This window comes from Nannospalax galili, unplaced genomic scaffold (assembly GCF_000622305.1).
Source record: "Nannospalax galili isolate Female #2095 unplaced genomic scaffold, S.galili_v1.0 scaffold370, whole genome shotgun sequence".
Classification (NCBI taxonomy): domain Eukaryota; kingdom Metazoa; phylum Chordata; class Mammalia; order Rodentia; family Spalacidae; genus Nannospalax; species Nannospalax galili.
In genome coordinates this window covers 3,031-8,401 of record NW_008329335.1, presented here as the reverse complement: position 1 = coordinate 8,401, position 5,371 = coordinate 3,031, and positions in this window count along the sequence as shown.

Below are 5,371 nucleotides of genomic sequence, written 5' to 3'. Positions count from 1 at the left end.
TCCTGGCCTGACTGGGCCCCGCCCGAATCACTCCTGGGCATTTCCTGGCCTGGTCACCCGGGAGGAGGCAGGGCCGGAGTCCGCCCTAGCCGGGCGCCACCAGCCCTCTGGGAGTTGGACAGCAGAGAAAAGTTACTGGACCAGAGGTGCTGCCTTATCCACACTGGGACGCTCCCAGGAAGGGAAACATGTGGGCTCTGAGTGCAGGTGGCCCACCTGGATATGCAAAGTGCATTTTTGTGAGTGTGGCAGAGCATATAGTGTAGCCTTATCCGGTGTCTGTTCTTGTGAATCAGAATATTCAGACATATTCCTCTGTGTGTCGCGTCCAGGATATTGGCCTGCACGGTCATGAAGGTGTGGGCAAGACAGAAACTGCGCTGGCTCCGCTGGCCTCTGTGGGTCCACAATGTGTGCCTGGCCGCTCTTTGGTATGAGTGGATCTAGAAGATCTTCACAAGATATCAAGTGGGTGGAAGATGGTGGCCATCTCTTTTTCTAATGGCAGGACTTTTGAATTTTAGTGACCACATTAATTTCTATAATTAGGAATCTGAAAGTTCCAGTGTCATTGCCAGGAAGTAGCCCACTTAAATTGGGTGACTTTAGTGTTTGGGTCTTTGCCAGATGCCTTTACATGGACACCCAAGTAACAAAAAAGTAGAAAATAACCTAGAGAAAAGGAATATTCTTTTCCATGGTCTTAAAGAGGCAGCAAAGACTTTGGTTAGATGAAAGGACAACACCTAATGTTTATGGACATGTAAATACTACTGAAAACCTGGTTTTAGTCCACTACAGCAAAGTGGCATGTGGAATTCAGTTTGTGCTCTAGTCTTCAAAGGTGAGCCTGGTATGCAGCACTGACCTATTTGGGCAACATTATCCAACATCATTGGAACATATTTGTGATCATTAGCCGACCACCGCTAAAGGGAAAAAGATACCCATCACTATGACAAATTCACCTTGATATTCACGATCAATAACCCAATTTTGTCTGTCATCATAGCAAGTTAATCCATTTTTATCAAACATCAGTACAACCAGCATAAAATTGTGCCAAAGGAGTTGGAAATTTTAACACACACACACACACACACACACACACACACACACACACACACACCACTTTTGCACAGAGGATCTTATTTTTTCTCAGTAGCCACAGCCTTGTATCATTCCCTATTGGCCATCCAAAGCATTCACAATCAGTAACATATATTTTGCTCTATTTTGGTATGTAACGTAAAGTAATAAGTATTTTTTTTAATGATCTACAAACTTCATGAACAAGTTTTTGGACTTGTTTTCTTGATTATATTTTATCATGCTGTGATTTCCATTGCTGGTCCATTGACCTGGCTTTTATCAGTTGTATTCTATGTCCAAGGTGCTGGGAAAGCAGGCTCTGGGAGCTTACCTTTGAAGTTAATACTAACAACTGCCATCTCTTAAGCACCTACTGTGTGTCAAGTATACTATACAATATGCATCATCAATCACCTCTAATGTTGCTCCACAAACACCTCCACAAAACAGCTACTTGTATGTCTTTATTATAGTAGTTTTTGTACTGACCATTCATTTATAATTACTATACACACTTTTCTGAAGCTGCTTAGAAGCTATACTTTTCTGAATGAAAATAGTCTATTTTTTTTAAACTGAAGTTTCTTTATTTGATGGAGTCACAGGAATCAGTGGACAATCATGTTCAGAGCTCCTGTTTTGTTTTGTTTTTAAAGCTTAGACATTTATTTAATGACTGGTAGGCACACAAAAAAGGAAATCTACCTGTTCACACATGAAGACTTTCTTTTTACTATTTTTAATACCTTCTTACTATTTCATAATACTCTGGAATTTTCTCTGATCTTATGTAATGCGCCCAGACTTAAAGCACAGTGAATTAATGCTGCTCTATCTGCTTGGACTGCATTATCTGGTAACTGAATTCCCAAAGTCTTTCTCTTTATTTGGCATAAGAAGTACCCAGGACTGAAGTGATAACTTGGCCACATTGGTGTAAACAATTAAGAGTGGAAGGGAATATTCTGCTTCAGTAACTATGGTCTTGTCAGTCAGGTTTTGTGGTACACTCCTGTAATCCAAGCACTTGAAAAGTTTAAGCAACAGGATCTTAAGTTCAAAGCTAGCCTGGGCTACACAGAGAGACTCTGTATCATAAAACAAACAAAACTTTGTTCTTTTCACTGTTTACACAACTTTCTTTCCCCAAATTAGTCCAGAAGAAAAAAATCATTCACTATTTGCTTCATTAAATACTTTGAAATGAAGTGAAGAGGTTGTTATGGGGCCTTAAAAGTAATAGATCCTTAAAGCATTATTAAATTCATATACATTGAAATAGAAACTTACCCAGTATATTAAAGCATTCTTCTGTGGTCCACCAATTATAATTTGTTGTTGTTGTGGTGGTGGTGATATTAAGAGAACACTGAACAACTGGAAGGTCAGAACTGTAATAAGGAACTGTGTAGCCAGCTACCAGCCACGTTTGCATCCATCAAATGCTTACAGACCATCTTCGGCTTCAGAGCATTGTGGTGGGTGTTAGGAGATATAATTAAGACCGAAATAAGAACATTTTCTGTTCCAGCAGAGCTTATAGCTAAAGAAGAACTCAGAGTTTGAAGAAATTATCTCTCAAATGATGGTCTTCATACATGAAAGTTCCAACAAGTTCTTAGGAGAAATATAGGAACTGTAAAAACAAGCAATGGAGGAACCAGATCTTTTAGTGGACTCAAAAGTACCTGAAAATTGGAAGTTAAAGTGAAATTTAAGCCGCAGTTTGAATGATGAATAGACGTTACCAAAGTTTGCAGAAAGGAAATTAGTGTCTCACTAAAAGAAATAGTTCATTCTTTCCTTTCTACTTTCCTTCAATCATTTATTCATTACTTTTCCTAACTGTGTTTTAAAGTTGTTTTATTTTTATTGTATATGTGTGTGAGTGTATGTGTGTGTGTTGTGTGCAGGTGTCCATGGAGGCCAGAAGAGGCTTCATATCTCAGCAGCTGGACTTACAGGCATTTGTGAGCCACTCAACATGGGTGCTGGGGTCCAAACTCCAGTCCTCATGACAGAGCAGCAAGTTTTTAACCACTGTGCAGTCTTTGAAGCCCCTGAGTGTATTTTACATACTCAGTGCACTTCTAGATGTGGAGATTCAGCAGTAAGTAGAAAGACAAAATCCACGTTTTTACAACCTACATTCTTGTAATGGAAAGACAGACGGACAATTAGAAGCTAATATATTTATATACAATATGGAAGAATGTTACAGAAAGTTAGAAAGCAATATAAACATACACAGCATGTGTAAATATCTCAAATCTGTAGTATTAGAGTTTGAAGGAAGGCCATTGTAACTGGGACTGGTTCATAAAAAAGGAATGATGAGATTTCCTTCGAAAGTACAGAGTCCAAACCAGGTGTGCTAGCGCACACCTTTAATCCCAGCACTCAGGGGGCAGAGGCAGGTGGGTATCTGTGTGATCCAGGCCATCCTGGCCTACATAGTGAGTTCCAGGCCAGCTGGGGCTAAAAAAGAGGTACAGAGTCCAGATTACACAGAGTCTGTACCATGAACTAAGGTATTTTATCAGAAAGAGAGATAAAAATTAATTAGAAGTTAAAATAAAGAATATAGTCATTGGTTTATAATTCAACAGGAAAAAAATTTACCTAATGTAATGTGTAGCAATTTCAGAACTACATGTGGTGTCCAAAGCAAGCTACATTTAAAATTAAAAATCATTTCCTTCCATTAATACAGAAATTCAAGAGGGGGGAAGATAATGCTTGCCAGCAAGTAAACCATCCACACGCATATTAGTGTTCAATCCAGCAGTGAGATGTAGAAAACAAATTTTTAAATCAATGATTTAGACACTGAAAATAACACATTAATCTTCATTCAATACTCATCCTCCAAATGTGGTTTCATAAAGAGTTTTCAGCATCTGGTGTATTTTTCGTTTTCTAATCTCAATTGATCTCAGCTAATAAGGAGGCTGTTGTTCAAAAGAATGATCTTGTTCAAGATGATTTACCATGGTTAAGATGGCAAAGGAAATTGGAAATTTATGGATCTCTTAAAAAGACCTAGATTTCAGGCTAATTGATACATTTTGGCTACCCCTTGAAATTGCATCCATTTTTAGAACGTCAAATGAGCTCTCTAAAGCAACAAAGAAAAATTGCTCTTTAAACATACTGCAGAACAGCATCAAATAGCTATCCATTAAACAGCTCAGCAAGCATGTACGCATTCTTTTCATCAGGAGTTCTTTCTGTGTATTTGAACCAAATACACATTGTATATAGTACTCAAACACAATAATTTTAAAGGCAGTCATTATGAAACATAACAATTTTGCAAAAATAAAAGTTTGATTGCCCTAATTCATAACAAAAACAGAGTGTTTGTGACTAGTTTTTGCCTGTGTAGCTCTTTATCCATCCCTAATTAGAAAGATGTTAAAGAACCCCAAGTTTCTCAGATTTGATTATAAAATGTTTTGTACACCACCCATTCATTCACTGGATGTAAAATGAGATGCAGCTGCCACCTCAACACCACTGCTATAGCTCAACTTGTTCCTGTGAAATTTTTACTTATTCCTTTACCTCCAGAAGTTCATAATATTTGCATATAAACACATGAGACTTGTAGCTAACCAAGAAACATACACATTCTCCTCATTCTTGCTCCTTTCTCTTTCAATGATAATCTTAGGTTTTCTATGCTCAGGTCCAAAGTCTTTTACTGATTATTTATTATTTTTATGTTTATGAGTGTATTCTCTGCATGTATATAAGTGCACCCATGTCATGCAGTGCCAGTGGAGGTCAAAAGAGGGTGTTGCATCCCCTGGAACTGGAGTTATAGTCGGTTGTTAACCACCATGTAGATGCTGGGGACCTAACCAGGTGCTGAAAACCTAACCCAGGTCCTTTGCAAGAGCAGCCAGTGCCCTTAACCTCTGAGCCATCTCTCCAGCTCCTCTAAAGCCTTTTAAAAAGTGAAGGTGAAGGTGAGGTGGAGGTGGAGGTGGAGGTGGAGGTGGAGGTGGAGGTGGAGGTGGAGGTGAAGATGAGGTGGAGGTGGAGGGGGAGGTGAGGTGGAGGGGGAGGGGGAGGGGGAGGGGGGGGGGGGGGGGGGGGGGGGACGGGAAAGGGGGAGGGGGCGAGACCGAAGCCGGACTCGAGCGTACCTGGCTCTGCGAGGCGGCGTGAGCCGCCGCCGAGGTACTCAGACCCCGCCAAGCCCCAGGGCGGCGAGCGGCGACCACCACCTGTGACAAACATACAAGCCTAAGAGGTCGGACCAGGCAGCCTC